Genomic DNA, 24,541 nt, shown 5'->3' with positions numbered 1-24,541 from the left:
GAAATTAAGTTTGAACTTCTGAATTAGAAGGGGGGCTTTAGTGAAAATGTGGTTTTTGAGTTCTTTCTTCTACAGCAGTTAGAGCGTGCTGCTGAATTTTCTATAGAATGTTGAAATTCTCTGGAACTCATATCAACACAGGTTTATTGTAGAGTTATTTCCTGGCAAAGTACTGTTTTTCTTTTTAAAGCTTGGCTGCTGCTCTGAATGCTTAAACAGCTGCAAACATGGAGGAGATAACGTATCATTTCAAATGAAGCTTTCGTTTGAATTTGAAGGTGCTTTCATACAGGTATTACTGGGTTATTTTGCACACAGTTTGAACATTGAAGTTCCTTATAACCTCTGCATGCCACCTCAGGAGCTGCAGTTAACTCTGTCTTATTTACAAGCTGTTCGGTTACAGTTTCAGATTATCAAACTGTGTAATAGAAGAAGGCTATATGCCAGGCTATACTAGAGAAGCGGATGTGCAAAGCACGTGATTTCTCTACGCCCTTCTTTTTCCAGGAAGAACCAGGAAGTAGTATTTGGGCAGCTTCTTTTTTTTTTTTTTTTTCAAGATAGAGGGGATCCTGTGTCCTTCAGCTTGGTTGGCTTACTTCTCTTGAAGCCCTCTGTTTTTCAAATCCTACAGGTCTTGCACATCTTCACTGCAGCAATCACTTTGTAGCAAGTAAAGGGTTGTAGATTGTGCATGGCAAGTGTTGGAATACTGAATGTTGAAGTGAATGTGGTTCAAATGCCTTCAAGAGGAGTGTCTAAGAATGCAGGAGCTATGGTCTTCCAGCCCTCAAATGAAATGTAGCTGTTGTAACATTTGCCTCTGTCATCAAACACTGCTCATACCCTTGTAGACCATCTTGAAATTTCAAGCATCCTTTGATTCAGGGTGGGTAATTCTATGCAAGCACATAGATAAGATTAGGAGCAACACTTAGTCATAGCTCAAGCTAATAATGCTGCAAAGACATTCATGTTTAGTTGCTGAATTTCTGTGCTGGATTTGCACTTCTAATGACAGGAAAAACTTCCATGTTGCTGATCAACATTATAAGCTGTTTGGTTTTTAACCTTAAGGATTTTTATTAGCCTGAAATAGCTGCATCTGAAATACTAATGTAAGGTCATTGGGATTCTGACCTTATTTTCTGAAAATACTTGCTATTGTTCTGCAGAAGGTATGTACTTGTTCTGGTTGCCATACTAGCAATTCAGAAGGCTTCTAAGTTTGCATGGACCTGCAGCTTGTTGTCATGTAGATTACATTCTGCTTGGTCACTTGCCTGACGGAAGTGTTGTCTGCCTAGATGGCTTGATGTTGGAGCAGGTTTAGCAGCCTTCAGGAACTTCTGTACCTTGGAGAGTGATGGCAAGGTTCTGTTCGATGGGGTTTATAACCCTATTTGGAAAAAGTGTTGGGGAGCAGCAAGTAAAACTCCATGATTAGGGAAAATTCCAATTTCTGTTGTCTTAGATGCTTTAAGTCAACTAAATATTTTTGTTACTTAGCAAACTGGTCCAGTTACTATTTCTGTGAGTTATTAATGAATGAAGTACAAGTCAAATATTTGAGCAGATTGAACCTTTGTCTTAAAAATTGTGGCTTTCTGAAATGTACAGAAATAAGTCTTATGCATTACATAGTCCAATTGGCATGTTCCTATTACCTCTTCTGTCTCTTAATCTGAAACTATCGTAATCTGAAATCTTGAGGCACCAGTGAAGTAACAATATTCATTGGTCAGGTAGAGTTATTGCTCCCTGTGGCAGCAGCAGCTAAAATCCCAAGTCCATCTCCTTGTCCTGTCCTATGTTTTAAAATGAAGCCGTTGATGTTCTGTGTGCTACTTCTCCATTTGAATTTTCTGTTCCTCTTTCTCCTGCTGCAAACTTTCCTATGCATTTCTTCTGAAGTCTTATTCTACTTCCCTTTCAAAATCTCTTTTATATCCTAGTGTTCCCTCTAAGAAAGAAATGCGTTGTGATAAACTTCTGCTTTGTGTCATTTCGGGTAAAACCCACAGATGCCTTTTTTGTAGAGAGCAAAATGCTTGGAGATGTAAAAAAAAAAAAAAAAAAAAAAAAACAACAAACAAAACAACAACAACAAAAAAAAAACCACCCAAAAAACCCAACCCAAACAAACCACAACAAAAGTTCCCTATTGCCACGTTCATCTCCAAAGAAATTTAAAATGGAGGGAAGTAGATGCAAGACATGAAATGTAAACCCTTGCCAAATGTAAACCCTTCTTCCCTCAACTGAGTGAACTGCCTACTATCAGATTTCTTTAAGCCACAGAATGTTATTTTTGGCAGGAACTTCAGAAAGAGTATTCTTTCTTTTAAACAGTTGTTGTTTGGAAAACAAGCATATGTCTGGCATCATCATGGATCTGTAAAAGAGGAGAAAGTGATTTTATTTTCAAAACATGTAGTGAAACTGTATTTTCAGCAGAAGCAAATATTAAATGCTTTTGGAAGCTTAAATTTAATATTGTGTCCTTACAGTTGGTTGTCAAGGTTGAAGCAACAAGCATAGTTAGCCCTTAAGCTGCTAAATGCTTATCATAGCTTGGCAAGAGTTTTCCTCTGCCAAGTTGCTGGGCTCCAGAGACGTACACAGGCAGCCTGTAGTAATTTTTTGAAGTTTTTCAAAGCTAAACTTAAATGTTGAGGTTCAGGTATAAATAAGTAAGGCTTCATTTTATGCTTGTGGTAACTGTGAGACTCATGGCTATAAATCCGTGTCAGAGTATCCCTACTCTTGTTCATCTTGGTAGAATTATGGCTGTCAATGCCTTTGAATATGAAACATTAGATAATACATTGAAGTAAGTTTTGTGAACCTAAGGGGTGACAGTCTAAACAATGAACAGCTTTGATTTATTGGTCAAAGATAACTTTCTTTATGCCTCATTACTGAACAATAAATACAGCATAGAACAGTCCCAGTTACCCAGAGAAGTTGGTTGAGGTTCATTCAATTACAGGGATAGGCTAAGAATGGAGAAGAATAATGTGCTTTAGCACTGAGTGGGGAACATCAAGGAGATTTAACTGTGAGGTTAGGGAGTAGGAGTGTTGAATCTAGAGAGGTAAAACCAGTGAATGTAATTGAGGGTTATTGAAAATTGTTACATTTGCTTTAAGATGTCTGACCTGATATTTTAGAACTGAAAATATATGGAGGAAACTGAAACAAAAGCTTGTCTGAAATAGAAAGCTTGAAGGACAAGTGCTCTTTTGTCAGAAGTGTATTTTTGAGTCTTTTAAATCCACTTTGAACAAAATACTAAAATAAAAGTAACTGTAGGAAAGCTAAGGCTGTAGAAATAATTAAATTCCACTGTGGATTAGTTAATTTGCATGATATTAGCAGTCTTCTTTAAAATATGCCTTCCGTGCTTATTTTTTTTCTCATTTCTGCACGTGTGTAATGAAGTGTTGAGCCTCGCTTCTGGTTCAAAGCATGCAGGATTTGCTGATTGAAATCCGATTCTTACTGGGTGTTAAAAAAACCCCAAACTTGGCTAAAATGGGAAGTTTTGAGCGTTAGGTTTTTTTGTAGGCTCGAAAGAACTCTTGGTGATTCTGAGTAGAAAAGAACATGACCCATAGAACAGCTGCCTCATAAGAATGCAGAAACTGCAGATGCCCTGTCCTTCCCTTCCTCCTCAAACACAGAATGTTAGTTGTGAACTCTTTTATGTAAGATTGGGATTTACAGGAGCAGATACTGATACTCTAAAGACTTTGGAGAAAGTGAAGTTCTCTTCCTTATTAATGAGTAGTCCCTGCCAGATAGATTTTTTGGTAGCCAAGGAGAGTCTTTACGAGTCACTCAATGGATCTAATGATACTTTTCACTTATTGTTTAGTTTTGGTACCTTTTGTTCCAAACACACAGCTACATCACTTTAAAGCTGGTTGTGCCTGGGGATGAAAATATTGTCAATAGTACAATATCAGTTCCAGGCATTAAATCAGTGTTCTTCTGTTGTGCAGAAAGAGTTGGCAAAGAATGTAAGTTGTAAAGGGGCATGAAAGCTGAAAACATGCCTCTTGTGTGTTCCCGTGTGCTTTAGTTTGAATTCTGGCTAATCCCACTTATTTTGCTTATTTCTTCAGAAGTGCAGCTGGTACCAGATTTAATATTGACCTTTTTTTCTCGTAAGTCTGTTTCCTATTTAGTAAGTATTTCTCTACTACATTCGTGCTTATGAGCAGTATTGTAACTGTGCAAGAACTTGGAGTTGAGTTGAGGCGTAGTTAATTGTCTTTTAGTTTACCGGGCTTGGTTTAACCACTTTTCAAAATCCCTTTAGAGGAAAAGGAAGGTTGTGCTAGGGAAGAGAGGTCTATTTATTTGTTGGAGTAGGCATTGTGTGTGTTCCCATTGCTGGTGCGGTAGCACTCTCTTATACTCCGGGTTTATATTTCCCAAGACCAAGTTCTAACTCTCCTTTGGGCAAGTTAATTTTTCAGAGAGCAGAAAGGTGGTAGGGGTAGAAAAGAGTTCTGCTGATACCTGACATCCCATTGACCTGTAGTCCAAACTTTTATGCAGTCTTGTGGTACTCTTTGCTCTTAATCGAATGATTAGGGGGTACATAAAGGTACCTAAAGGGGGCCTACAAGAAATCGTAAGTACAAGGGGGAATGGCTTTAAATCGTCAGTGAGTAGATTTAGATTAGACATTAGGAAGAAATTCTTTACTGTGAGGCTGGTGAGACACTGACACAAGTTGCCCCAGAGCAGCTGTAGCTGCCCCATTGCTGGCAGTGTTAGAGGCCAGGTTGGACAGAGCTTGGAGCAACCTGGTCTAGTGTCAGGGAAGCTGGAACTAGATGAGCTTTAAGGGCCCTTCCAATGCAAACCACTCTATGATTACTAGTTGTTCATTACTTGAATAAAAGCTGAAAAGGAGTTATTGAGCTGAAGTGGGCAGGTTCTGGGAGTCCAATGGAGGAAGGGTTTTGAGATTAAAATTACACTTAGTTGTATAATCAAGTGATTTTTTTTTTTTTTTTCCCCTGCTCCTCACAACCCCAATGATCTATTTCCTTGAAAAATGCAGCAGAGCACTACCAGTGAAGGCAGGTGCTGGTGCATGGCTGGATCTTTTTCATTCTACTTTTCTTTGATTTGCTTTATGTTTAGGGGAGAACATGGCTATCTTTGTAGGAGTAAGAGTATGTGTAGAAAGCTGTCTTGATCCAAGTTATAAAGTCTTAAACGTCAGTCTTTCAGTGGGTTGTGTGAAGGCAAAGATCCCACTGTAGATACTGGTAATTGTTACTGTGACTTTTTATTGGGAAATGCCCTTTCCCCATGAGTGAGTGCCTGGTCCTTATGACTCATCATTTGTTTTAAGCACTGGAATATGGGCTTGTCTTAATAACAGCTTAAGTTGCCCACTTTAAACTTGCAAGATAACCTTTTAAAGTAGTAGTTTTGGTGCAGAACATTGTTCACTACATGTTAACCTGGTAATAGTCTTCTCCAAACCCAAAGCCTTTCTCAAGGTCAGGGCATCTCTGTACTATTGCCATGCTTGAAAAAAAGGTAGGCGGAAGAGTTTGCTCCCTTTGGGTTTCTTCTGTGTGTGTCAGTAGCATGGCTAAATCATGCTTTCTGGATGTCTTTAAGAAAAACAGAAAAAGACATCAAGGACATCTAAATGCCAGTTTTACATTTCAGTTGATTTGAATGTCCTAAATGTGTAAAGGTAAGAAAGTAAAAACTTACGAGCATATGAAATTCTGAGATTGGATATTCCCTGTGTGTCTTGGAATATTTTGTTTTTTTCTAAAGTAGACCTGCGTGGCAAGAGTAAAATTAGTGAGACAGGAGGTGTGTTGCAGTAGTTTCTGGAAATGCTATTGTATGCTGCTAGTTAATGGAAAATCCTCTTATTTCTGCAGCCAGTAAGTTGTGAAAACGTAGGACCTGGAAAGTGCTGGGGGCAGTAACCTCTTAATAAAAGTGATTCCCATGGTAATCTGCAACAAGAGTTGCTAAAAGAAGAAACCCAATATGCATCTGTGCTGAAAGAGAAAATACAGTATGTGGGATCAGGTGATACTTTTAGAGTGGTTCCTCATAAAGGAGGCTTTGGAAAAAAACCCCAAACCCAACAACAAAACCACCCTAACCCCCAACCAAACAAGGTTCTGCCTTCTTGGATGATCTGTTTCACTTCGTTCTACTTGGTGCAGAATTTGCCAGGAATTTTTTCTAACCTGTAATAACGTGAGTGGTCAGTTCAGAGGGTTGTGGTGCTTATACCACCTCACCGCATGTTGGTCGTAGAGGTCGCCTATGAAGAGCTACGTGAGCACTTCAAACCAAAGCTGCTTGTGGTAGAAGAGTAAAGATAAGGCATCAAGTTCAGTTTGGTGTGGCTTTACTTGCTCTTTCCATGCATTTGCAATGCATGTGCTTGTGTTCTTTGAGCTTGACATGCTGAATATCATCAGTATTTCTCAGACTTTTAATTAAAGTGCCCTTTCTGGTAATAGTTTGTTCCTCTACTGCTCTTTTGCCAGCACAAAGCAGCTGTCAAATGAAGAGGGAAAGAGGAAGCAGTGTGTCACAGCTGTACAGCTCTTGCTCTGTCCTCTGGGATGTGGAGCTGGACCCCTGAAGTGTTATGTGGTTTCTGCTTTCCTATATGGAGGTGGGAAGAGATGGATTTGAAGCTGTGCCAGATCCCCTGCTGTCCCTTCTCTCTTTCTTTCCATACCAGAGCAGAGTGGTCAGTAATAACCAAAATATCTACTTGCTTCCATTCCTGAATGTAAGCCACACATTGCTCTGGAGCTGTCAGCTGCTGCCTGGGCATGCATGGTGTTGCCCTGGCACATGGCATGCTTTCTTTCCTGTAATTTGTTCTGTGCCTCCTGTCTACCTAGTGTTAAAGAGAATAGCTTTTGCTCTGCAAATGAAAATAATAAAATCTGCTTTTACATAGTCAAGATATTTTGCATCTTACATCATGTAAATCTGTATTTAATTCCTGAGAATAATTTACATTATTTGTAGTTTTCAGAATCTGCAGTAGAGGAAGGCAAAGGGAGCAGGACTTGAAAATGTAGTTGAAATGGATATTTTATGGTTGTTGGGAGGCTGAAGGGACACAGGTAAGAAGCAAAGAGAATAGGATGGCATACCTGCAATCCCATTATTATGAACTGTTAAGAGAGATTTGGGATGTATATCAATACAGTGTCGGATGTATTGAGAAATTTAGGTTTTCTTAGAGTTAGCTATCAGATAAAGATCTTTTTATTGTTTCAAAATCTCTTAATGGAAATTACTTTTGTAAGATGCTGCATTTGTGGCAGCTGACTGCTTCCCCCCCCCCCCCCCCCCCCCCCAAGAAAATACTAAACATGGCTGTGAAAATGATCATGAAGTAATCTGAAGAATATTATTTATTTAACTTATGAGAATATCTAGTGGGAGCAGGCAAATCTGATCTCCTGAGTTAGTATTAACTACTTGGTGTTGAGTGTAATGGTAAAGTAGTAGATAACCTGGACAAGTTATGTGATTAGGGTTATGAAGTTCCTACTTTTCCTTACCCATATTAAACGATGTGAAGTGTTATTAGTTTTAACATTTCCTTTTATAAAAATAGGTCTTAATTAAAAACATAAAAAATCATGGTAACAGCAGGCATGAAGGCTTTAAGCCACTTCAGCTTTCTTTTTGAAAGAGAAAGTGGACTTCAATTTCACATACTTCTGGATGTCTGTTTTGTTTGATCTTCCTAAACTCCTAAGCTCTTCTACACTGAATGAGATTTGAGGTTCCATGCAAAACTGATTTAGTTTAAGTGGCTTAAAAGTAAAAATGCCAATAAGAAAAAAGACCTAAAAGAAATAAACAAAACTGCCTGTCTCATCTGGCCCTTTAAAAATAGGAGGAAGAGGGTGAAAAAACCCCAAACCTTCAGAAATGGGGATAAACTTGCACCATGTAGTTAATACTGGTCTATGCTAATCTCTTTCAAGAATAGCTACAGCTGGGGTGTAAAATGTAATCATTAAAGACATATTTCACCTGTTAAATATTTTCATTTCTCTCCCTACCTTCTCTCCCTTCTTACTTCTTTGCATAGTAATGTCTTTAATTGAACCCTGTAGGTCAATGGTAAGGAGTCACTAACCTTTTAATTCCATTGAGTTTTAATTTAAAAATGGTGGCTCATTAATAACTAATCTGTGTGCTACCTACATCTGTCTAAAAAAACAATACGAATGCTTTTTAAGACTTTTGTATTGTGGAAACCCCCATACTTTTGACAAATATCTGCCAGTCTGGGTCCTACTGAACCTTTATAAATGTTTTTGTGTATATAGAGAGCTATGTATCTGTTGATACATCTATAGACATAAAAGGCTTTATAAAAAGTGAGAGCAGTAGTTATACACTCTATTGATATATATATATATGTGTATATAAAAATATACGTGCATACCTAAGTATGTACATGTGAGAGGACTGTTAAAAGAATAGAATATTTCAGTTGGATGGGACCTACAATGATCATCCAGTCCAATTGCCTGAGCACTTTGGGGCTGACCAAAAGTTAAAGCGTGTTATTAAGGGCATTGTCCAAATGCCTCTTAAACACTGACAGGCTGGAAGTCTGTTCCAGTGTTTGACCACCTAATGGACCTTCCTAATGTCAAGTCTAAACGTCCCCTAGAGCTCAGGTCTATACCACAAAGCATCCTTCTGTCTGCTAGGGTGAAGGATGTGCCACTGAACACTGAATCCAAGTGCTCTTCTGTTTTTTCCGTTTCTCTTCCACTGTAGAGGAATTAGCCATAGAGTGATGTGAGTGGTTACTTTCTGCTAGATCCAGATGTAAATGTGTTGCCCCTGGATGCTGTATTCTAGGGAGAGCAGCTACTTTCTTGATCCAGCCTGTGACCAACTACATAATTCTGATTCCATGGAATTGAAGCTGGCTATCAGCTGTGACAGTGCCAAGTCACTAAATATGACCTTGCTGCTGCTTTCTTCCCTGTTGCACTTTTTTACAGATGAGATGTTTTTTCCCTTTTTAAAAAGTGCATAATTTCTGTTTAATTTGTTTTTTTTTTCCTTAGGCATTCTGAAGCCTATTAAATTTCATTTATCGATCTTAGTACTTTGCTCTCTTGTCTTATGGGTATATACGTGTACATGTGATATTTTTGACTAATTTTCCAGTGGAGTTGTGTCCTTGTTGTTTCATGCTTCCCTTGTTCTGCCACTTCTCTCTAATGCTGTGAAACAGTAGGGTACAAACTACGTGACCCTCTACCACTTCTGAAGAAGTCTGAGCTAAAGAAAATCTGAAGTGTTGCTCAGGACAAGGTGAAGTCCACTATTTGCCTTGAATGCTGACTGTTAGCTATCTGGCAATACTGTTGTATTGCTCCTGTCACCATACTCACTTTTCTTAACAAAACATTTAACTTGAAAGGCTGTACCTCTGCCTTTCCCATCATCTATCCTTGGGCTAATCCCACAGGCCCTCTTTCTGTGCGGGGGGATGTACTTACTTATACACAGCATATATCTAGATGTTCATGCTGTGTGTCAGTGTCTGCTGATCACAAGAACTGAGGTTGAATGCTCCAGAAAGTAGAATTTAAGGGACTTTTTTAAGAAGCATGTTATTAAATTTTGTTAACTGATAAACTATGCCATATCATAGAATCATAGAATCATAGAATAGTTAGGGTTGGAAAGGACCCCAAGATCATCTAGTTCCAACCCCCCTGCCATGGGCAGGGACACCTCACACTAAACCATGTCACCCAAGGCTTCATCCAACCTGGCCTTGAACACTGCCAGGGATGGAGCACTCACAACCTCCCTGGGCAACCCATTCCAGTGTCTCACCACCCTAACAGGAAAGAGTTTCTTCCTTATATCCAATCTAAACTTCCCCTGTTTAAGTTTTAACCCATTACCCCTTGTCCTGTCACTACAGCCCCTGATGAAGAGTCCCTCCCCCAGCATCCCTATAGGCCCCCTTCAGATACTGGAAGGCTGCTATGAGGTCTCCATGCAGCCATCTCTTCTCCAGGCTGAACAGCTCCAACTTCCTCAGCTTGTCTTCATACGGGAGGTGCTCCAGTCCCCTGGTCATCCTCGTGGTCCTCCTCTGGACTTGTTCCAACAGTTTCATGTCCTTTTTATGTTGAGGACACCAGAACTGCACACAATACTCCAGGTGAGGTCTCACAAGAGCAGAGTAGAGGGGCAGGATCACCTCAGCCTACCTGGGGCTGGGTAGGCAACAACTGAAACTGCAGAGGCTCTGTTGGCTGGGAAAGGCCCATTTTTAGTGCTGTTACTCAAGTGGATCTCCACTTCAGTGCAAAGCCAGCAGCATTCCTTTATGTAGAGCATCAGGGAGACATCTCTTGGCACTGGGAGTGGAGCTAGGAGGGAGCTTTTGGCCTTTCTGTAAACATATATATACACCAAACTGCTGCAGAAGTGTGGGGCTGTATTGGGAGAATGAGCAGGCTGGTGGTACAGATGACTTGTACTGTGAGTTGAGGATTGTTACCTGTGAAGATGTAGAGATGGTAAATGCTGTCAGTAAATGTTTTCAAGTGTTTGAAAACATTGTAATATTGACATCTCAGCTGAAATTTTTTCTTTCTCAGAGATACTAGACTTAATTTTTTGCAGTGATGGAAGTCTTTTTGGATTGAAGGCTAAAGTGTGAAAGAGTTCCTGTCTGTTGCAGTTGGTACTAGTCATTTGTGGTATGCCCTTACCTTTACAATTGGCTTCACTTGCAGTAAAGAACCGGTGCTAGCCATTATGGAAGAGAGTGTTGACCTGGACAAGCCTTTTATATTTGAGGTACAAAGAGGTGAGATATGTGAGGGCTGGTCAATGCTAGCGTACTTCTTATCAGCCAAGAATGTCTGACAAACCAGTGCTGTTACTGGCTGGCTGATAGGCTTGTCAGGCTGTCTTTCGTAGATTGGTGAACACATCAAGTGTTTAACTTCACATAAATTCCACAGGATGTTGAGGATTTTGCCAGCCTATTGTTTAGGTAAATCTCTTCTGTTCAGTAGTGAAGGACAGCTATACTTAGTTAGTATACTCACTGAAAATGAGTGAAAGAGACACCAGATGTTGCACAACAGGTTGGATATTTTTACTTGGTTATCTTCCTGTGCTTTAAGGAAATACTCCAAGAGCTTGAACTTGTTTGGAAGGAATCGGACAGAGGATACACTGGGTGCTGGGACCAAGCCTGACCATCAAAGCAGTTCTCGTGAAAGATTCAGAGTGGAGGATTGTCCCTTGAGGGCTTGGCAGAGGCAGATTGCTCTCCACACTCACAAGGACAGCATGTGTCCCGACCAAGTCTGCTTTTTTTGCATGTCTCTGGAGGCTCAGAGTTTGGGCTAGACAACAGCAGTTGAATCTGAAATTAAAGACCACTTGGAAAACATGTGCTGCTCTGTCTTCCTTTTTGTTGCTCCTGTTATGTGCCCAAGTTTCTGCCTGTAATCTGGATCAAGCCTAGTTTAAAGACCTGAAACTTCCTAGTTCTCTTGGTCAGTTTCATGAAAGCTGCTTAGGGTGGGCCACCAAGAGGCCCCTTGGTTCAGGTAACTGATTGTATGGCTCTTTTACAGGAGCAACACCCTTCCACACTGTAGAAATATTTAAGACCAAGTGGGACCTAACCAGTAACTTATGTGTGGTTCTGCTCTTTGAACACTCCAGAAACTGCCTGGGTTTTCCAGATGTCTGCTGTAGTTACAGTACTTTCCAAGATTGTAGTTTCATGCATCTAAGATTGAATACACGGAGGAAGTTGACAAGGCAGGTCAGTAATGAAGATTTAAACCACTTCCTTTTTTGTGTGTATGCATTGATGAAACAGTTACTTAGTAATTCAAATTACAATAGTAAGCTTTGGATCTTCATATATATAACTACATTTGAAAATCCCCCCATTCCCCCCCCCCCCCCCCAGCAGACTTTAAAATAAAATAAAGCCTTTTTCACCATTTTGATGATGACCTATCATTTGGATACTTTTAATCCTCAATCAGTATAAAAGTTGTCTTGCATTAAATCCATTTTATCGTCCCCTGTGGATTCCTGACGTAATCCTCTGTGTGCCATATAGTTTGTTCTTCAAATTGCTTGCATACTAGCTGCTCAGTTATAGGAGTCCTGTTTAGAAAGCTTTAAAACATCAGTTTTAAACAAAATTCAGCCGGATATATGTTACTAACCAGAAGTCAGTGTTATACATTCTGCATGTCTCAAATCTTACCCTGTTGAAACTGGTTGGTATTTTCTGTAATTCAGTCAGTGAATGAGTCAAATGGGGCGCTGGGCAGAGGACTCAGTGATGTACTTGGTGATGAGTAAGAATCTTTTCATAATGGCTTTTGCTAGGATTTCTTTCCTCTTGAAGATTTTATGGGAAAGAAAGGATCCATTGAAAAGGGAGTGTGTATATTCACTTATGCTATTGGGTAGATATTGCTGGACCGTTAATGTACTCAAATATATGTTCTTTTTAGTGTCTGATGTTACATGCATGGAAAATACTTGTTTTTCATCATAACTATGTATATTAAATGTAGAACTTGTAGTGAGAGAGTCCAGCACTTCTTCTCTGGCTTCTTCTCTGGGTCTTTTTTAATTTTGTACTTAGAAATCAGAAAAACCTGATTTAAAAAAAAAACCAAGCAAACAAACTGCTTCACACTGGCCATGTCTTAATGTCTTTATTTCACCACATAGGGCTTTATAGTAACCCCTGGAATATATGTCAGGAGAGTTGATTCCATTTCATTGTAAAAGCTGTTCATAAGTTTTGTTCCTATGGTTCACGTAGAATTTCTTGGCTTTCTGCCCATCCCTGTATAGGTGTGTCATACTGGTAATGTGAGTGGAGACTTCTTTCAGCACAGGATGGGTTCAGTGATTCCGTTTGTGTAGTGCAGTACTGCAGGCGTTGGGTTGATGTAAATGATGGAAGCAGTGAACTGCAGTGCATGGAGAGGAATGAGTAGCTAATGTGGAAAACTGAGAACCTCATAAAGTGCCTTTGTGTAAATATATCCTCATCCACCTTGATAGTATTAGAGGGTTTGAATAGCATATGGAGTTCCAGCCACTTGGTAGTACGCTAGTGCTGTATGACATCTGTTCTGTAGTGGTTTTAAATCTAGTGTGAATTGCTCTAAAGCAGGTTTACTGTTTGTTGAACCACAGGTATACTTGAATAAATCACTGTTGGTTCAAATCACTTAGGTTCATAGGATCAACTAGGTCGGACAAGACCTTTAAGACCGTCAAGTCCTCCCTTTACCAAAGGACTGCCAAGTCCACCACTAAATCATGTCACTTAGGTTCATAGGATCCTGTCTGGCATAATTTTAAGTCAGGTTAGTGAAGCTGCGTTTGGTTTGAGGACACCAGAACTGCACACAATACTCCAAGTGAGGTCTCACGAGAGCAGAGTAGAGGGGGCAGGATCACCTCCTTCGACCTGCTGGTCACGCTCCTTTTGATGCAGCCCAGGATACGGTTGGCTTTCTGGGCTGTGAGCGCACACTGAAGCCGGCTCATGTTCATTTTCTCATCAACCAACACCCCCAAGTCCTTCTCCACAGGGCTGCTCTGAATCTCTTCTCTGTCCAACCTGTAGCTGTGCCTGGGATTGTCCTGACCCAGGTGTAGGACCTTGAAAAAAGAGGTTAAAGCTCAGGTATTTTGAGGGAGGATGAAGGAAAGTTAGAGTGGTGATGGCAAAAAACAGGTGTTTTGTCTAGGGCACTGATTTTTTTGTTTGTTTTTTGGTTTTTTGTTTTTGTTTTTTTTTTTTTTTTAGAAAAATCTGTGTGGTGACTTTCAGTGTCTTGCTCTTCTAGATGCTTTGACTTTGCTATAAATCCTGTTTTATAATTGTGTTCTTGAAATAGGGAAGTTTTTGTTATTTCTCTTGTAAGTTTTTGTTAAAAATGTCTAATGAAATTCCATCAAGGAGTGTATAGGAGTAGCATTTTAAAATGACTGTAATATTAGTCTCTTATGATCAAATGATCTAGTTTAGAGGTCATCTTTGTATAGCCCTTCCAGAAAGGGCAGCTGTGTCTCAACCACAAAACTTAATTTACAAAAATTTAGACTAAGTGTTCATCTATAATCTCTCACTGCTGGCATCTGTAATATTTTCATGGAAACATCTCATGTTTTGCAAGATCATATTGGTTTTTTGTTTTTTTTGGTATGTTTGTTTTGTTTTAGTGTGTTTACATGTAGTAATGCTTGGAGTTTACCATGGAGTATTGCAGAGGGACTCAAACCTGATATTTTATTATGCTTTCATAAGGCCATTATCTCACATTTTTCCATCACCACAGTCTCTAAGTGGGTTAGTGTTACCTTCTCTGCAGTTGTTCCCAGTTAAAAAAAAAAAAAAAAGGAATTGATGATAAAATAACATAAGCTATTTTCTTACCTTGAAAAAATAAGTTGTAACCTGAAATAATACTTAGCTCAAAACTTTAAAAGTATGTCTAGATTCTATTCACACATATTTTGGTAAGGTTTTTTTTTTTGACTGATCACGTGATTCTTTAATGCGTATCTTTATTCGAGTATTGAAAAACTAAGCTGAAGTTTGTCTTTGTTTGTAGAGAAAGCCACCTGAATGTGCTAGCAAGGTACAGAACAGCTGTCTTCTCAAAGGTGTAAACAGAGAGGATATTCCCTACTCCCTTTTTTAAATGGTAAGTTATTCAAGGAGCACTTACTGAGCATAGCTTGTCACTTACTTTGCATTTGAGTGCAAATGAGTAGCTTTGAAAGTAGTGGTAAGTCTTTGAGCTGAAGACCAATGATAGGAACACTCCAGAAGGTTTTGAGTTAGCATTGAGAAGGAGGTTTATATTTTTGTGGTGATGAAGCTATGCTGTGTTAGGCCCTGAACTAAATGTCAAAAGCACCACTAGCCTAGGAGACTAGAATCGCTTATGCACTAATCTGATTGTGTAGAAAACAGAAGTAAATTTACTTTATTTGTGGTTGTTCATATCTACTGGAATTTGCATCTGTTAACTACTTTTACCTGTATAATCTGTACTTTGCTGATATGTCATCTTAGATTTAAACTAAATCTGCTGAGGTTAAATGTTTGACTGTTTGCCTCAAAGTGCACTGGATAATAGAAGACTTAAATTTACTGATATTAAACTAGGTTTGGGGGGAAAAAATCCCCTACCCCCCAATCAGTCTCAGCTGTGACACACACCACAGGCATTTAGATGAGGAGTATCTGTTGTGTTGGTGGAAGAGTCTGAAAGTAGCTGTGTAGCGCTTCTTTTCCTGTGTGACATAAGATGTGGGCCGCACTGGGCAGTGCTAGTGAAGGACTACTGTTGAAGTGCAGACAATTTTGTTAGAATATGTGAAGCTGATTAGTATAACTTTTTTTGTTCTTTTAGGGGGCTGCAGCTTGTCTGCTTCTGCAGTGGGAAAGAGAAACCTTTTGAGCAGGAAAGAAGCTGGAGAGAAGGTTTGTTGGTCTTCCTTCTGAGAAGATGAGGAGGTTAAAAGTAGTATTAGCTACTCACAGGAGAGCCTGCTTTCTTCCTGCATTGCACACCACAGTGCTGCCTTCAGCAGAAAGTGCAGCCAGCCTAGCTTCAAGGTCTCTGAAAAAAGCAAAGTATGCAGCAGTGTTTTAGGATACTCTTGACTTTCCTGATGTCCTGGAGCTGACTCTGGCTATAGCCCTGGCTATGATCCTTTGGCACAGTTAGTTCTTTCAGCTGAAATTCATGTCTGCTTATTTTAATTTTGACTTCTGATTATATGCTTGATGATCTTGAAGATGCTTAGCAACATGTATGTTCTGAAAACGATTGCACTGTGTTAGGAAAAACTAAGGAGTTCTAACCTGCTTCTTTATGCAGGTTAAGCACAACTTTCATGTAGAGTTTAATTGAAATGTATCTTGTGTTTAATAGTCTGGTGTTTAAGGTTTGCATGCACAGTAAGGCATTTTCATTTTAAATCAAGCCATTGATTGATAAATATAACATGTTTAACGTAACTAGGTTATGTTTTGGACTTGACTGCATGGAATTGAAGGACTTTAAATTTTTAAATTGCAGCCTGGCAAAATGGATTTGATGTTAATACACAAGGAGGAGTAATACGGTAAAACTGGCATCTGTGCTGTGAGAGCTTTAGCATGTTTTCAAGATAGTGATATGAACGCATTCAAAAATATTCTTCATTATCACTGTCTGAGACTGTGGGAAATTCAGTGCTACTTCAATACTGCAAATAAATGCAGTCATTGGCCTCTTCTCTGAACTTTTTCTGGCTGGCATCATAATAACTTCCGTTCTGAATTATGCAGTTAGTGCATAGAGACCTGCTTGAAGATGAGGTTTAAATCTTGGTTGACTGCACTATGATTAACTAAATCAGTTTCTAAATTTAACTCATGTAGTTCAATTGCTTCTTGTACTGTGTGTAGATTAGTCTCTAATGGCTTGACCTTTTTTTCCCATACGTGCAGCTAGCAGACCCAGTAGATTACATTGACTATTAAGGGTAGTTAAGAGCAATGTAAGTATTGACAGGTTTGTTATGTAATTTGGTGGGGTGTATGGAGAAAGATCCACGTAAATCATAGCTAACTTTAAATGACTCTGAGAGTCAGAAAAAGAGAGGAAAGAGAGTAGAACATTTATTTGTATGAATTGCAAGATTTTTTAGATCCAAAACATATAGAGAATAGATTCCCTTTTTTATTAATGGTTGAGAATCAAAGAAGTTTTTCCTTTATTCCATCTTACCCTCTTGGAAAAGAAAAAAGGGACTGTCACAATTTACCAGCACCTGAGAGCAACTCCTTTCTTGAGATGTGATAGTATCTTTAATGAGACTGGTAACTTCTTCCTGAGAAAAAGAAACCAATTCTCTGCACAGTTTCTATCCACCATTCTCTTTCAGAGTACTGTATATTTATAATAAAAAAAAAAAAAATCCTTTCATACTTTATACTTTTAAATTGATCTTAAATATTTACAGGTGTATTTTTTTCTTTTTGTAAACCACAAAAATCACTGTATACCATGTTAGCATTCACCAAAACCATCTTTTTATGAAAAAGATGGATATGAAGCAGACAAACTTCTTGTGTTGCTAACACAATTTGTAATACATATGTGAGAGGTCATGTAATATGGTCCTTTGGACATGACACATGCCTCTGTGAGCCTGAAGAATATATAAGAAATGTCTATTTTCTTCAATAAGATTTTCACTGGACTTCTCAGAGTTTGCTGGGACCTCTATGTGATTTGGGGAACGTGGCAGTAGAGGGTGAAAGAAAATTGCTTTAGCTCTGATCTCTTTGATGGCATAGGTGTTTATTCCTGCTGATAAGATGGACTTAAGTCATATGGAATGACTTATGAGGAGCAGCTGAGGATACTAGGTTTAAGCTTGGAGAAGAGGGTACTGAGGGGTAACTTCATCGTTGTTGGCAACTTCCTCATGAGGGGTAGCAAAAAGGGCCGTGCTGATCTTGTCTCTCTGGTGTCCCCAGTGACAGGACATGAAGGATTGACTTAAAGCTGCAATAGGGAAGTTCAGATTGGATAGCAGAAAAATATTCTTTGCCAAGAGTGATGGTCAAGCACTAAAACAAGCTTTGCAAGCAAGTGGTTGTGGCCCTAAGCCAGTAGGGGTTGAGAAGTGTTTGGACAACACTTGAAGGTATGTGCTTTAACTTTTAAGCTGCCGTTTGTGGCGTCAGGAGTTGGACTTGATCCTCCTGGGTCCCTTCCAACTCAGGGTATTCTGTCATTCTATAAGACTTAAATGCTCTTTCTATTACAATATTGATGCCATTTCTTGCAGAAAGCAGTTACTAATCTTTCAGGTTTAGTTACCGTGCTTTAGGTAGTTGCTTGTGCTTTAGCTTGCTATTCACCTAGGCAACTAAACATAACCAGTCTTTTGAATGCCTCTGTTCTGTTTCAGTATGAAATGGGAAGTTAGCTTGAATTGTTAGTTACTTTTTTTCCATTGTGCAGGTTGGCTGTTCTCACCGTCACTTGAGTGGCCTCAGCCATAAGGGCAGCAAGTCCATAAACTACTTTGACTTCTTTCCTCTGGATTTAGTTTCTTCTCACTTCCAGTCTGATTCCAGCCCTGGAAGTAGCCAGGAGCAGCAGCTGTAATAGAAATGTTGAAACGGAGAATGAGGAAAGGAATCCATTTAATTAAATGAAGGAGTGGCTGGCTTACATCTGTCTTTAGAAGCACAACTTGAAGTGGAGTGGATCCTAAGGCAATAACTGAGTTTTGCTTCTGAGAAGGGAGCATAACTCATCTTGTGGTTGAACCATTTGTCGCTAAGTGTTGGTGTGATCTAGGTCCAATTTCCAGTCCTTCTATGGGCCTTGTGTGCTGGCCAGCACCATCAGGCAGCTTTGTGCCTCTCAGCTGTGTAACTAAAATGCTGAAATGCTGCTTCTTGCCATTCTCAAGTTTGGAGAGTAAATTTAATGTCTAGGTGTACATACATTATAGTAACACAGGTAATATGTAACCTCACTGTAACAGGTTTTCTGAAGCTGCTTTGTAGTTGTGACCTTACTAGATTTAGGCAAACTCTTCCTGTCTTGCTGGGGTTTAGTTGCCTGTATTGCCAGGAATTTGTTATGTGGAGATGGAATCCTTCCCCAGGTGTTGGATTGCTTTATAGAGAGGGATAGGATAGGTAAAGCTGCTCTTGTGCATAGTGTTCCCCTCTTTTTCATGGAGCCTCCACTCATAAATACTGGAGTGAGCCATAATTAAAAAACACTGTGTGACAAGTTTTCAGCCTTAAGATGGCTGGGTTCTTCCAACCAGTATTTACCTCTTTTCTTTCACCTTGTCCTGACAAAATTAAAACAAAATACAACTATGTTTCAACCTTTATGTAATGAATTATTAAAATATGTTGAAACAACAGGCATTTTCAAGTGCATTATACTATCGGTTTGGTTTGGATCCTGGAGGATATTTATGATGCAAATTCCCCAGTTGTGGAGTAGAACTCTTTTCCTTTCCAATGACTCTAAAACCAAAAGGTGCTCTTCAGGAGCATATCTGATGGTATTTGTTATCTAATGGCCCATGAGTCCAGGCAAGAGCTAGTTTAGAACAAATAACCCTGTTTCCCTACCAAGAAAAGAAATGTGTCTAAGACACAAGATCATCAGAACCAACTATTCTGCTCTGCAGGCCTCTCCTCCAGTTGTACCACACAACTTTGTAACGCAGTTCTTAAGCTTAGTTGCTGTTTTCCTAACTTCTTTTGAGGTCTTTGAACATCCCCAGGGGGCCACAAGTAGAAAACCTCCAATGGATGGTGCTGCTGTCTTTCTCATGGACTCCACATATTTTGCTCTGTTCTGCTTTTATTATACTATGTAGTACTCTTACACTATTTTTCTTTTCAACTCGCCTACACTTGGCATTGACTAAAAGAGAGTGATAGCTGTAAATCAGTAAGATACTTCCAAACATTCAGTGTTAAGTTCTGAAATATCATAGGCTCTTAAAAAGCTACATTTATATTTTGAGACATACATATACATATGTGTCTTGAAGAAAGACAGAAGGACTTGTCTTTGCAAAAGGTTTCACACAGGATATTTAAATGCACTGATTTGAAATGCAGGAAGAAAGCAGAGTTTGCCAATGGTAATACTAAATAATTTTTAATCTCTGCATCCCCAGTAATCTTAGCTATGATTTGATGATTTTAGCTGTGGAAAAAGAAGTCTCCTAAGTTTCTCTTTGGTGATTGATTATATGTGGTAAGAATGCTGTTTTTCTGCCTTGAAGCTGGTTTCTGGAGCACTTCTACCCTGCTAGTTCCAAGGAGATCTGTGATACAATGCCATATTTCATGGAAGACAAGTTTTCAGCATTTAGGTCTTGCAAAAGGGATTTTTAGGTAAGACTTAACTGCTCTGTTTGGTCTGAGACTCACTGTGGTTTTGCAGTAGCTTATTTGTCTCATAGTGAGAGTTACTATATGTGTAAGGAGAAAATCTCTTCAATGCTGCAAATAAAGCTTTGTAAGCCAACATTACTCTATCAAAACATGATACTTTTACTAAAGCCTGACACTGATTTTTAGGCTTTATATATACACCACTTCCCTACCCCCCCCCCCCCAAAAAAAAAAAAGAAGAAAAAAAGGGTAAAAAACCAAACCAAAACAAGAGACAAGGATTATGCACCGAATTACTAAGAAGTTAGTCCTGGGCAGAACTTTAACATCTGCATTTGGGATGGTAGTAAAAGGAAGGATCTGTCACAAATGAGCCAGAAACATCAAGGGAAGATAATGTTTTATATTTGGGAAGGTGTAGTTGCTTTCAGTCTTGATGTATTTAGTATGTTAATAACAGATACATCAAATCTAGTAAGATTTAGTTTTTTACTGAAATTCTATTTCTCCTGGCATTCTGTTCTTGCTGAAAATTACAAATGAATATCTGTCCATGTAGCTCAATTTTTAAAGATTTCTTCAGTATTGGTAAGGCTAGTATAAGGGGCATGATCCATCTTGATATGTGTTGGACCCAATGTTACTTGCTTGTGATTTGGTCATTGGGACATATGGAGCTCCTGTACTTCTGATAACTGAATGTTCTGCTGTGGTCATCTATTTTACTTTATGAACTACAAAATTACAAATTGCTAATTTCTTGTTCATTAAGCATGAGTGCTTTCTGTGATTAACTTGAGGATGTTAACCATGTGGAAGGGAGGGGAACATTACCTGGTACAGAGAAATCTCATCATTATTGCTCAAGTTACCGTACACAGGCAGATAACGCATAGGAAAGGTAGAAAAAGCATCCCCACCCTGGGAAAAATCTCTAATCACAGAGCTCAGCCCTCCTCAGGCACCAGAACAAGATAACCACAACACACAAAGCAGCAGGATAGCTGGCTGCGTTAATCCTGAGCCTTAATAAGGCTGCTTGTGTTTTGTGGGTTTTGTTGGTGATGGGTTGTTGGTTTTCTTGTCTCGGGTGTTGACACTTTATCACCCATAGTATCTATTTTGATTCATGCACCAGTCTTCAGTCACATAGTGCTTCGTGATAACACTGTAGTACGGTAGCCACCAGAAGATGGACTTCATGGGAACAGATGGCATGCTTGGCTCAGGGTAAAAATAGTTGGGAATTTTTTTGTCACTTCACATAGGCTCAGCTGTTGGATCCAAACACAAAATGTTTTGTTCAGTTTTTCCTTAAAACCTACCCAAGCTAAATCTGTGTGTGTCCTCCCACCCTCCTGCATAGACTAACTGCCATTTACAGCTTTCTAAGGGGAAGTGAAATGTTGGTAGGAGTGTCATAATCAGGAGAATTGGGGAAATCCCAAGTTTATTGCTTAAATTCTATTGCCTTGGTGGGTGGGAAGCTCCACCTTGAGGAATTTTAGGGATGTGGATTTATTTTGTGTTTCCTGATGCATGCCAGAAAATTGCTGCTGCTGTCTCCAAGAACTTGGTTGTTCAGGTGGACACTGAAGCTGTTGAACTGCAAAATATTTTAAGGATAGCCTGATAAAGCATCACCATTGTGTTTTATTCCCAGTCAGAAAGTATCTCCTGGCTGGTGAGAACTGGGAGTGCAGGAGGAACATTAGGAGTCAAGGCCGGCAACGATTAATGCTGAATTGTCCTGCTACAAGGTGTTTTTTCTTTCTCTGTTTGACCTGTGTTGTTGCTCTCTTCCATCATTGCAGTCTCATGTATAATAAATGTGTAAAGATCTCTGTGTGTGTGTATATATCATCTATGTACACAAACTGTACTTGTGTATGTATGATTTTTGGAGGGTTTTTTGATATGGAAAAGTATAAGAAAACACTTCTCTGACATTTTAGGGTCTGGATTAACTGAACTGTGAGAAAACTTAACACTTCCTTGTGACATTTTAGATCAACTGCTGTGGGGAAAAGAGTTGAAGAACAGGGTTTTTTGCTTTCTAAAAATGCTGTTCTGAAAGGATTTTAATGTTAAATACTGGACGAGGGAAGTAGGTAACGCTTATTGCCACAAAATGGATACTCTTGGACATGAAGTGCACCTTTCATCCCTTTTTTGTCTTTGCCTTCAGATTTCAGGTTAATTTGAGTTCTGAGAAACAAATGACTAAATTTGCTACTGGTTTAGTTTGAGGTCATTTGAGGATCTAAACAGCATGTTCTCACTGCAGGCGGGCTCCTGAGGCCTTACCCAGGGCCTTTGTCACATGGGCTGTGACCCAGACGGTTATTTCGAGCACTTTAAATCCGGTAAGGCTCTCTTAAATGGGATCAGGGTAAGTCAGCAAGGCCTAGCTGCAACTTTGGCTTTCTTTAAAATAATCCAGGCATTTGTGGCTGGTAACACCTACCGTTTGTGAAGGAGGAAGTCTGGGACAGGTGCACGCTGAATGGTTTCCAGGATCTGTTTGTGCGTTATTGTAGTCTAAATATTAAGAAAAGGCTTGTTTATAGTTGGTAGACTTCTAATATTTTGTTGCAAGTTGTTCCAGCACCAAATTGTCTAAAGTAGCATAAAATAGCTAGGAAAAAAATAAGAGGTGCTAAACTGGTGAGAATCACTAGTTTTAGAAGTGCACAGGAAGATGTTTGAAACATGATTTACTCTAAGGCTAGATTCATCTTGGCTAGATTCATCTTGGCTAGATTAATCTTGGAAATACTTCTGGTTGTTAAAAGAATGGCCTGTAGATGTTTTGTCAGGTGTCTGGGATGCTGAGTTTGGCCATGGAGAGAGAACTGTATGGCTCTGTCTACACAACCAACTCTGTGCTCATACCTGATTAAGATACAAGCTTGAAGACAACTGGGAACACTTAGACCTTCTAGCACTTTGACCTGGCCCAGTTAGCTTGGCGTTCTAGCCAGTGCTCTGCTGCTTTGTGGTGGTATTCCTTTTGACCTCCTCCAGTTTGTGCTCTTGACTGAATGTTGCTGTTTGGGTCCTAAAGGTTAAAGCAAAATTAGATTTTACAGGATTCCACTTTCCCAGTCTCTTTCAGCGCTTCTAAACTTTCATATGTGTGATCATTGGTTATTCAAAGTAGAAAGAGCTGAATAATTCAGCAGCCGTATGGTTTGCACATGTCAAGATAATACAAAAGGGGGGGATGATGGATCCAAGTCCTTTTTTTTTTTTTTCTGTGCTATAGGACAAAGCGCTGCTTCTTCCTGTTTCTTAGCTCATTACCAAGTTCCTTCTCTTTGTTCTGGCTAACTGCTTCTTTTCAAAAGATGGTATTTTTAAAGGGTAATTGTTAACTGAGAAGTAGACGGTATACTTTAAGATATTCATCTTCTTATTTCTTTCTTTCAACTCTGTTTAAAAAACCCCAGAAGCTACCACTGTTTCTGTATATGCACAATGAAACTATTTTGAGTTGCTGTCCGAAACTGTTCAAATAGGATTTAAACAAGCTGCAACAAATGCATAGTGTGTATCTTTACAGAAAAGAAAATAAACCTAAAGAGAAACAAAGGGTAACTCAGTTCTGTTATGTTTGTTTGAATAGGAGAGGGATGATAATAAATTCTTGGAGTACAAAACATATTTCAAGAAAGGTCATATGAAAGAAAAATGTGTGTTCAGTGCAGCATAAGTACTTCCTTATTGAAAGAAGTCCATTCCTAAGACAGCAAAAATTGATCAAATGCTGTTATACCCCATGAAAAGATATTTTTCCTTTTTCATGTACATGTATAACATTTACACTGTACTTGGTGTTAGCCTTTAGTGTTGGATAGAAATAGTAAAATAGAGAGTGGCAGTAAGGTTTCTGTTGTTGTTTTTAATGTATAAACACAGTAGAACAGATGTTCAGAACAGCGTGGAATATTCCTCCTTCCCCATCCCGCCATCCCTTTCACACTGAGCCATCTGGAAGGGACTATGAGCAGGATGAGCAGCCATCACACTAAGAACAAGATTAACGTGTCGGCATCTTTTGTTGATACTTTAAACCAGCCTCTGTTCATTCAGCAGAAAGCAACAATGTGAGTTGTCACAGAATCACAGAATCCCAAGGGTTGGAAGGGACCTAAAAAGATCATCTAGTCCAACCCCCCTGCAAGAGCAGGGTAACCTACAGTACATCACACAGGAACTTGTCCAGGCGGGCCTTGAATATCTCCAGTGTAGGAGACTGCACAACCCCCCTGGGCAACCTGTTCCAGTGCTCTGTCACTCTTACAGTAAAGAAGTTCTTCCTGATGTTAACGTGAAACTTCCTATTTACTGCGTGCGTGGTTACATTATCTGCATGGATGTGGGAGGAAAATGAAAATGTGATTTATATAGCACAATTAATACATTTAATGGTGGTCAGTCTGAATTAGAACCAACACAAATCAACAAATCAACTTTTTTCGCTATTCAACATGCTCTGAT

General features: G+C 39.3%; 1 protein-coding gene across 5 annotated transcripts in view; it reads left to right on the top strand.

Annotated features, from left to right (window-relative positions):
* The window catches only part of WASF3 (WASP family member 3), a 66,102-nt gene that overhangs the window by 8,650 nt on the left and 32,911 nt on the right, over window positions 1-24,541 (top strand). For 3 of the 5 annotated variants that reach the window (XM_065678491.1, XM_065678486.1, XM_065678487.1), the window contains exons 2-3: window positions 14,706-14,798; window positions 15,513-15,583. The exons of 1 other annotated variant lie outside the window; for it this stretch is intronic. The gene's annotated coding sequence lies outside the window, so the exon portion shown is untranslated. The remainder of the gene's footprint in view (window positions 1-14,705; window positions 14,799-15,512; window positions 15,584-24,541) is intronic. One more of the 5 variants, XM_065678488.1, reaches the window with a different exon arrangement.

This window comes from Lathamus discolor, chromosome 4 (genome assembly GCF_037157495.1).
Source record: "Lathamus discolor isolate bLatDis1 chromosome 4, bLatDis1.hap1, whole genome shotgun sequence".
NCBI classification, from domain to species: Eukaryota; Metazoa; Chordata; class Aves; order Psittaciformes; family Psittacidae; genus Lathamus; species Lathamus discolor.
Note: the sequence above shows the minus strand (reverse complement) of the source record. Positions and strands in the feature narration are given on the sequence as shown.